The sequence below is a fragment of the Sinocyclocheilus anshuiensis genome, unplaced genomic scaffold (assembly GCF_001515605.1).
Source record: "Sinocyclocheilus anshuiensis isolate Anshui unplaced genomic scaffold, SAMN03320099.WGS_v1.1 scaffold209, whole genome shotgun sequence".
Taxonomy (NCBI): domain Eukaryota; kingdom Metazoa; phylum Chordata; class Actinopteri; order Cypriniformes; family Cyprinidae; genus Sinocyclocheilus; species Sinocyclocheilus anshuiensis.
The window spans coordinates 1,364,448-1,375,517 of NW_015540880.1; the positions used below are offsets into that span (position 1 = coordinate 1,364,448).

At 37.2% G+C, this 11,070-nt stretch overlaps 1 pseudogene; it reads left to right on the top strand.

The window, feature by feature from the left end:
* Positions 1-3,249: 3,249 nt before the first annotated feature.
* On the top strand, positions 3,250-7,605 carry LOC107688388 (cilia- and flagella-associated protein 44-like; annotated as a pseudogene).
* The last annotated feature ends 3,465 nt before the right edge of the window (positions 7,606-11,070 follow it).

Here is an 11,070-nt window from a genome sequence, read left to right on the forward strand (position 1 = left end):
TTATGGTAATAATCCAATAGCAGTTTAAAAAAAAATAACAACCTTATTTTCCCATTAAATTATTATAAGTTCCTCTAACTAAATCAAAAGCCATAAGACATATAGATATTATTGAATCCTTAACCATCTGTTTGAACTAAAAGCAAATAACCAAAAGAAAGTATTTAGAAACGAGAATGGTATCCAGCTCTGCTGTTTCTGTTTTGATCACAATGAAAATATGGGTCTCAGTCACCAAACATATGTAACATATCTCATAGAGAGCAATGTAATGTTAAGATTAAACTTTTTTCCATATATGAATAATTCACCCAAAATTGAAACTATGTCATCATTAAACACAGTCATGATGTTCCAAACCATTATATTTTGTCCGTACAATAAAGGTCAATAGGTCCAACAGTTGATATATTCTTCAAAATATCTTCTTTTGTGTTCCACATAAAAAAGTAAATTATGACAATTTTCATTTTCATCAGCAACCTGATATTTCACTGTATTTTGAGCAATTAAATCTGTGAGACCCCAAACAGAACACGAGGATTTCGCCATAAAGACAAAAAAATATCTGAATTGAAATGCTTATTGCATACTGCAACTTCACTGGAAAATCTTCTGCATTTGCAACCTTGGCCTGCACTTCCACAACACTATTTCTACCGGCTGCTCAAAGAGATGTCTAAAGTAGATATTTGAGAATGTGTGTGCGCATGTGTGCGTATGATAGACAGGGACACTGTCTCTTATGTTTCATTATCATTCCTGTTGCAGACCCTCCATGAAAGAGCAAAAATCCAGAGATTTATGAGGCGGCTTACCCCCCCGCAGAGCACATCATCAATGCTCTGTGCTAACCTGACTAACTCACAAAACACGCACATATATACTTAGACTCTTGCTTTGCCCTCATCTATGTCTAAACCTTCATATGAACACATACACAGATGCTTCATGACGTTTGCATACTGACAGACAGACAGCACTGTATAGGGAGGCTTAAGGCTTAAAATAGTCCAAGTGCGCACTGTCAACTGATTGTCACATTGTGCTTGGACGTGTTTGCAAGTGCAATTGTTATTTTTTTTCTAAATAAGAGACATATCAAAGTCTGATTCCTGCTGTGCGGGCTAGTTAGAGCGAGCAGACAAGGGAATTAATTTTTCACAGGCTAGCCTCTCTTTTCCCAACACACACATATACAGTCACATTCTGCTTTAAGTTTTTTTTCATAAATAATAGTATGTGCAATTTGAGTGACAGTCTGGGCACAGGCTGTACAAATACTAATTAAGTTTCACAGCAGGGGGCGGAGCTGTAAGAACGATTACTTTTGACAAAGAGGAGATTAAACTAGCAGCACAATAACATAATTTGCATATTTATTCACAGAGATATATAGATATAGATGGTTTGGGCTGGACTGTTAAGTGAGAGCTTAGTTCTGTCTTCAAAACAACTAGTAATTTCCTAAAAGATATTTCAAACTTTGCTACAAAACCCACAATTTATGGATTTTCACTCGAGTTAAGATGTTTTCTAACTATTTTTCCCATTTAAATTCGTTTTTTGAAGACCTCATGAATACTGTTTGAGATCTCCGCATTTGTAATTAAAGTTTACTTTTGCTTTCGAAAAATATGTTTTCAAGTAGGACAGATGTGTATCTATGTGTGTGTTACGAACACAAACAAGCCTGCCAGGTGACTCACCTCAGATAACAGTGAGTTCATGCACGAGGGAGGGGAGAGAACGACCTCTTTGGTTACAAGGATGAGTCATTAGTGAGTAACCCACTGTCACTCACACCCACGCACACAGTCCGTATCGGGTTAAAGAGCTAGATGTGAAGTGAAGTGACATGTGACATGTGGCCAAGTATGGTGACCCATACTCGGAATTAGTGCTCTGCATTTATCCCATCCAAAGTGCACACACACAGCAGTGAACACACACACACCGTGAACACACACCCAGAGCAGTGGGCAGCCATTTTTGCTGCGGCGCCCGGGGAGCAGTTGGGGGTTCGGTGCCTTGCTCAAGGGCACCTCAGTCGTGGTATTGAAGGTGGGAGAGAGCGCTGTACATTCACTCCCCCCACCTACAATCCCTGCCGGTACGAGACTCGAACCCACAACCTTTGGGTTACGAGTTAATCTAACCATTAGGCCACGACTTCCCCACACTAAACTGAAAATGATGCCATAATTTAGAACAAGTATACGTGAGCACGAGGTTTATCTGCGTCTATCTGGCTGTAACAAATCTAAACATTACGTGTTCTTGTTCAGGAAAGTATCTATAGGTTATTTACTTTACTTTCTCAGCAAGATTGTCTCCACCATTTACCCGAGAAGCAATGGATGCACGTTTACGGAAAATTTGTTGAAATGCATTATTTATTTATTTATTTATTCATTTACAGTGAAACTATATATAGATTGTCTGTGAAAAATATTATAGTACAATTACGATATAAAATAAAACGATTCACTTTACAGTGGCTTCATTAGATGGATTAAAACAAATCTGATTTTTTCTTCATTTTGTAAGAGTAAGTTGAAACTATATTTTTTTATAATTAAGAACTTAACTTTTATATACTGTATTTTTTGTACTTATTGCTGTGTGCCATGACTGTCAAGTGATTTAGTGAATAACAATGTATATTTCAGTCTGTTACTGACAGAATTGGTTTCAAAATATAGCAGAAAAGTTGCATAGACCACTTTTAGGTTGCTATATTGGGCTTTTTGTGAGCGTAAACATTCTTCATAACATCTCTTATGTCCCAATGAACAAAAAAGTCTGAAAAGTTTGGATGAGGGTGAGCAAATGGTGAGAGAATTTGTATTTTGTGTGAGCAATCCCTTTAAGGTGAAACTACCCCTTTGTAGTAGAAATGACTGTACTGGCCAATCTCCAATTCTCTCTTTTATATATGTAGCTTATGTGTGTTTGCATTCTTTCACAGATGTGTTGTTTCTGGTCTTTAAGTGTCACTGTTACCATGTGCAATAAACACACACATGCTCTCACATACAGGAAAAGGGCAAACCACATGATGCTGACTTCCTTGCCTTTCTGCTTTACAATCAGGGTTATATTATAAAAAGCTTATGTGTGTGCTTGTGAAGGCTGAGTAGTAGTTTGAGAGAGATGTGTATTTTAAAGCTATGAGAAGTGGGGACAGTGTGTTTATGTGCGTGTGAGCAGAAGTGTGTGTTTGGGCTTGTAAATCACTGCTGAGTGATGCAGTTTTTGTGTGAGCAGGTGAGTTTGCTCACATTTGAAAAGAGAGCTAGCATAGTTATACATTCTGCAATACCATAGAGTGGCTGGGTGTGTTTTGTGTGCTTGTATGCCAGCTTTCTGTAAAAGATATTTCATTGTTAATTTCAGACATTGTTTATGACGCTTTCAATCTTATGTCAACAGACAAGATCCTTCTATTATATACCTCACTGTGGTGCTATTAAATCGTCTACCTGAGTACTGTGCTGTATTGCCATCTAGTGGCATCTCTACAAATTAATTTTGTCAAAAATTTTGATGATATAAAATGAGATCAGACATCCAATAGACCAGGGGTGTCAAACTCAGTTCCTGGAGGGCCGGAGCCCTGCATAGTTTAGATTCAATCCTAATTAAACACACCTGATCCAACTAACCAAGTCTTTCAGGCTTATTTGAAAGCTACATGGTATGTGTGTTGAAGCATTGTTGGAACAAACCTCTGCAGGGCTCCGGCCCTCCAGGAATTGAGTTTGACACCCCTGCAATAGACTAATCATTTCTATTATTCTATATAATCTATAATATAGAATAATTTATATAGGGCTACAAAACAGTTCCACCATTTATTTATAAGATATAAGACTCATACGCTGACGTTCACATTTTGTGAATAGAAGTTGTGACAATGAAAACCCACCTGGCTTCGTTACAATAACATTGGGCTACAATTGCCAGTGCGCATTGCGCGAAGTGTATGGTTGCTAAGCAACGCAGAAGATGGACGCTTCCGAGACGCTAACAGATGTAGTTACTTTACAAGGTGAAATAACACTTTGTATGCCTCATTTTGACTTAACACAAGGTGTTTGAGATATGCTTCACGTTTGTTTATCGTTTTAACGCAATTCCTATAAAATGCTTAACAAAATTTGAACATTTTAACTCTAGGTCATCAGCAGAAAACAAACTTGACATCTGTTTGCCCAACAAACAATTATGACTGACATGTAAATAATTATTTTCATTGTTAAGCAAATTTTTATTCGGTTATTAGTAGTGATTATCACATTCATCTTGTATATTTTCTCATTTGTGTGTCAAATGCATAATGAATTCACATGATACTCCTGATTTAATGGCATTTTAATTTCAGAGCAGACAGCTGTTTTGGGGGTTGAAGAGTGTGATGGAAACCCTGAGGAAGAGCAAAAGAAGTCAATCCCAGATGATTACAGCTATGAGGAACTGTGCTCCAGACCCTTCATCACTGCAGACTCCAAAATCCCACAGAAGCTGCTGCACCTCTCGTATCCACAGCAGCTAACACTATAGAAAATATATACTATACATTTCTTCAGTATATATATATGTATTGCCAGTCAAAAGTTTGGAATAATTTACATTTACATTTAGTCATTTAGTAGACACTTTTATCCAAAGTGACTTACAAATGAGGACAATGGAAGCAGTCAAAATCAACAAAAGAGCAATGATATACAAGTGCTATAACAAGTCTCAGTTAGCTTAACGCAGTGCATGTAGCAAGGGTTTTTTAAATAATATAATCAACAAAAAGAAAACCGATAGAATAAAAAAATAATAGAGCAAGCTAGTGTTAGAGGTCTTTTTTGCTTTTGTTAATTGTATAATAAATTAAAAGAAAACAGATAGAATACAAAAAGATTAGAAAGCAAGTGTTAGTTTTTTTTTGTAAGAAAACAAGCAGCAAATGAATAGAGTGCAAGTCTAAAAGGGACAAGTTTTTTTTTTACATGTATTATAAAGAATAGAATTAGAATAGAGAGTGCTAGAGTTAGAGGGTCAAATAAAGATGTAAGAGATGTGTTTTTAGCCGATTCTTGAAGATGGCTAAGAACTCAGCTGCTGGGACTGATTTGGGCAGGTCATTCCACCAGGAGGGAACATTTAATTTAAAAGTCCGTGAAAGTGATTTTGTGCTTCTTTGGGATGGCACAATAAAGTGACGTTCTCTTTCAGAATGCAAGCTTCTAGAGGGCACATAAGTCTGAAGTAATGAATTTAGGTAAAGGGGTGCAGAGCCAGTGGTGGTTTTGTAGGCAAATATTGATAAATAATTGATATTAATATTTTTTGAACAGTGTCTCTTGTGCTCAAAGCTGCATTATTTAATTTGATATGATCAAAAATATAGTAAAAACAGTAATATTGTGAAATATTACTACAATTTTACAACAGTTTTTAATATATTTTATAATGTAATTTATTCATGTGATGTCAAAGCTGAATTTTCAGCATCATTACTGACACATGATCCTTCAGAAATCATTCTAATATGCTGATTTGGTGCTCATGAAACATTTCTTATTATTTTCAGTGTTGAAAACACTGCTTAATATTTTTGTGGAAACTGTGATACACATTCAAAAGTTAAAAAAATATTAAAAGGACACAAATTGATCAAAATCATTAAAGACATTAAAGACAAAGTAAAGACATTTATAATGTTACAAAATAATTTTATTTAAAATAAATCACTCACTTTCTATTCATTAAAGAATCCTGAAAATGTATAATGGTTTCCACAAAGGTTTCCATTTCTCATGGTTTCCATGAGAAAGGTCATAAAACTTAACATTTATTATCATAACTCATTTTACACTGTATAGTGTACACATGGATTATTATGCACAATTATGAGGTTACTATACAGATTATTGTGGACTTGAAGACCTAATATCTCCTTTTCTCTTTCCAAAGACTGATCCAAGTAAGCAGTATTTTGCAGTGGCAGAGAAAGGCCATCAGCCTAACATCATCATATATGAGTACCCGTCCCTGTGGCCTTACAGAATCCTTAGAGGTAGGACATCAGACATCAGAGGCAGATCAGATGGATTACGACGTGGTTTGAGACAGAATCATACATGCTTGTTTTGTTTAACTTGAGGGTGGCACAGGCAGCACATACAGTTTTGTGGATTGTAATCGTAATGGCTCTTTACTGGCCAGTGTGGGTGGAGCTCCAGACTACATGCTTGCACTGTGGGACTGGAGGCAAGAACAGGTGACACTGCAATAAAGCCTTTTCGCAGGAAGTCTACAGGGTCACCTTTTCACCTGACTGTGTTGGACAGCTCACTACATCTGGTACTGGGCACATTAGGTTTGTATTATCTAATCACCTATGTATTTGCATTTAAAAAGTTTTTTTTGTTTTTATATTAAGGTTCAATGATTTGAGGTGAGTATGATTTTTTAAAAACAAATTAGTACTTTTATTCAGCAAGATGCATGAAATTGAAGAATTAAATAATTTTTAGACTTTACACTGTTGCTAAGTTTTAAAAATTACATTTTAAAATATATTCAAATAGAAAACAGTTACTTTAAATTGTAATAATATAATCTGTAATAATATTTCCACAATATTACTGTTTTTACTGTAGTTTTGATCAAATAAATGCAGTCTTGGTGAACATAAGACGTTTCTTTCAAAAACATGAAATCTTACTGACCCTTTTAAATGGTAGTGTATGCATGTGCTGAGAGAATTTGTTTTTTTTTTAGATTCTGGAAAATGGCTAATACCTTCACTTGTTTAAAGTTGCAAGGGTTGCTGGGAAGTTTTGGAAAAAACAACAGTTACAGATATAGAAGGATATGTGGAGCTTCCAAAGCTTCCATGGAAAGGTTCAGTACCTTCTTACATTTTGCATATTCACACACAAACCTACACACCTTTTAAATGAATAAGTTTATTTAAAGAAATGAATTTTCTTTCTGTCTCTCAGGTTGTATCAGGGTCAGAGTGGGGGAACATGCTCCTAAGGTGGAATTATGCTGTAAAGGTGGACGCACATGTCATAGTGGAAATATTTACCAGTTTAACGTGGATGAGGGAGAACTAATGACCATAGGATCTGATGGAACAGTCAGAGTAAGTACTGGTTGCTTATCAGAGAAATTGTGCTACTTCACAGATTGTTGCTATTGCTGAAAAGGATAAGCTTATTTGAAGCAAATTTATTACATGGTGAGGACGTTTTGGTTTTTGAAAGTTTTTAAAGCAGTTTCTCCACTTTTTTCTCAGAGCTGAACTTGGAGACCATAGACACCACAGATGCAATTGATGACAGCGGCCTGTTTGAGATTGAACCCATGAATCAGATAATAATAGGCCGTAATGTCAGCTTGTACTCTATGGTCAAGAGCGCCATCCCAGAAACCTCCATCTGGTTTGCTCGGGTATACAATTTTTTCTGTTTCTTTTTTGACAATGTTTTTAAGCAACTAAGGCCCAGTCTGAATACATATATTTTTGTGTTTGATTTTAAGAGGACTCCAATGGCTATATTTGGAATCTGGCTCTCTCATTCTCCAACATTGTGAGTCATGTTAAACAGGTGCTTAATCTTTTTTGTTTTTCCACGGTAGGCCAGATAAGCATGTTTTCTGTTTTGCGGACCCAAAACCCAGAGTGTCTCTTCTCATTTCACGCTGGTGCCATTCAGGGCATGGATGTTTCTGAAAGTAGCCACCTCATGGCCACTACAGCCTTGGACTGTAAGAACTAATTTAACATTGATCAAACATACATCCACATACACAGACCTATGATGTGCTTCTATAAACATTGACAAATGCCTTTTTATCTTACCCAGCCTCAGTCAGGGTGTTTGACTTTCTTTCAAAGAAAGAGCTCACAGTAAGCCGCTTCAAACAAGGAGGGACAACACTCACATGGGCTTCAGACATGGTAATGTAAATTAATATCAGATAAAAAAAAAAGGCCAATATAAAAACACTATACTATTTTGTCTAAATAAATTAATAATAAAACACTAAAAATTAAAATCAACTGTTTTAAATTCTTCAGTGTTGTTATTTTTAATTTAAACTAAAACTTTACAAATGTTTTCAGTAATGGAAATAAAGCTGAACTCTAAAAGGTAATCTAAATGTAAAAAATCTAATCAAATAAAAAATAAATATCCAATATCAAACAATACAGATAAATGCAAAAATCTCTAATATCGGAGGATGACCAGTATGGTACCAATATTTTGTGCATCCATATGTCTGCATATTGTTTGCTGATGGTGTGTGTGTGTGTCTCTGCAGGTGAACACTGCCGGGGGTCTGCTGGTTGTGGGTTTTGATGATGGTGTGATACGTCTCTTGGAGCTGTATAACACTCAGAGTTTGCACCCAGTTGTAGGACGCACACGCTCTGGAGATGCTGAACTCCGCCTTAGACAAGCTCACAAGCCCCACAATGCACCTGTGACCGCCATCACGTATGAGAGAACTAGAAAGATCATGGCTACTGGGGTAGGGGTTGAGTGAGTGAACATGGTTTGTGTCACAATATTCTGCTGTGTTTGATATTTTGCTCTCTCACTCTTTAGAGTGCAGACAGCACTGTCTTCTTCTTCACGGTGGGAGAACGATATAGGGCAATAGGGTTTGTTACTGTCCCAGGTTCTAAGGCCTGGAGTGGTCACCTCAGTCACATGTGAGTGTTGATTGTTTGCAAGTGAAGCTTGCTGAGGTTCTTGTGGTGATCGTTTCATATATGATTTATTGAAACTGGAGGTTTGTGTATGTGTTTAAAGGAGAAAAACACTCTGTTGATCTTTTGTCAAATTGGTGACGTGGTGGAAGTTCAGTGTCTTGATCCTGGGGCTCAGACTAGTGGAAACACCTTTTTAGCTCTCAGACCTTCCCACAATGCATTTCTGCTTCAGCAGCATCAAGTCCCAAATGAAGGTTATCCGCTGACTCTCTCTTTTACTTTCTCTCTCTATTTCTCCTATAGTTTGTATTGTTTTTAATTTAATTTAATTATAAAATTATTTTGTTTTATTTTGTTTAAATGTGTTATTTCAAAATAAAACCTTTTATAAAATAATAGTTTTATCAGTTTTATCAGTTTATGTTTTTTATTTTTCTAATTCTATTTATTGCATTTATGTTAATACAATTGATTTCTTAATATGCACTGTGATGATACAATCACAATTACTAAAATCACCACAATGGTCTGTAATGACTATGTTGTTTATTGTTCTGCTGCTGTAATGTTGCTGCACATGGATATATGTCTGTTTTCAGAGAGATGCAGAGGTAGCACTCAGGCAGGCCAGAAAAGAGAAGAAAGAGAGGGAGAAACGCTTGAAGAAATTGAAGGAGCAGAAGCCAGAGGCCACAGAGGAGGAACTACAGGAGGAAGAAGAGGAACTGCCTCCTCTTTACATTTCATCTCCACCCAGTGCTCTACACTGCATCTTTTACTCAACACCAGGGTCATTCTGGCTGTCTATGGTACATACACTCACAGACATACATTACATTTCAAAAGTTTGGAATTAATCAGGAATACATGGCATTTTAAAATATATTAAAATATAAAGCAGATATTTTAAATTGTAATAATATTTAACATTATTACTGTTTTTAATGTATTTTTTTTATCAAATATATGTTTGGTGACTTCTTTCAAAACATTATAAAATCTTACTGATCTCAAACTTTTGAATGGTAGTGTAACTAACGGTTGTACATGTGTCACTAAAATGCCTCCCTCTCTCTCTTTCAGGGTGGCTATGACTCAGGGTATTTGTACCACTGTAAGTTCCCTGAAAAGCAGAGCCAAGATCCATTAGAGAGGAAAGATGAGCCCTTTTCCTTCATACCTGAGCATGACGCAGACCATAAACCCATTCTCACCATCACCTTCAAGTGAGATTTTTCTGTCTCTACACTAATAGCCCAGGACTGAGCCAGGAATTAGTGTCCTGGTTTGATTTCAATTTCAAGTCAATATTTTTAGTCAATAATTAGTTGATTTTTATCATATCTGATTTCTTACTCTCCTTGTCTTAGTTCAAGTAGGCATTTGTTGTTATGTGGCATGAAGGATGGTAGTATTCGGGTGTACCCTGTACAGGCCTCGGACCATCAGCTCAGCTCCATGCAGGTGTACTGGGCCCTCAGCATCCATGACAACCACTATGGCCAAGTGTGCCACATCAGCTTCAGCTTTGATGATGCATTTGATCTGACTGCAGGAGAGGATGGCAACATCTTCTCCTTCAGCTGTTTGCCAGAGAAGGAGCTCCAGAAAGCCATACTCAAACATGCCAAAGTGCCCTCTCCATGGGTTAGTTTTTTTTTTCAGTTGTGGGTGGGTAATTGCGTACTTGTGTGTTTCAACCCTCTACCACTTTACTCTGTCATGAAAACAGGTTGGGCTGGAGATGGAGAAAGCAGCGCAGGACATAGAGGATCCGTCTGCTTACAGGTGTCTATGTGTATTTAAATAAAGCAAGTAATAAGGGTCAAGGCGAGTGCCTTTCTATAGCCCCGTTCACACTGCCAGCGACACACAGCGACAAAGCGACATGCTCCCATTCATTTTCAGTGGAGAGCTGGCGACTTCCGGCGACACGAGCGACAATGACCGTTGGCGACAGAATGTGGGCCTGTCAAGCGATGCGAGTCAAGCGACAAAAGTTAAAGGGGTCATATGGCTGCCCAAAACTCACGTTTGAATGATCAGTGGCAAATCCTTTAAATGAAAACGTACTTATGTGAGTCAGTAGTCTACTCTCCCAGGAAACAGTCCTTGTCCTCCGTAAAATGCGTTGCTCACATCTGAATATTTGGGTTGTACAAAGTAGTTTCGCTTTCACAACGAAACACACAGCGTCTCCACGACATGGCGGCGGCAACAATTCTACAGCGAGAATCAGTGTTACACCTTCTTTCTTTGCGTGAACATTTGGGCAGGGTTATGCAAATCTTCCCACACAGTGACGTAGACATGTGGGGGCGTGTTAGAACGAGCTGTTT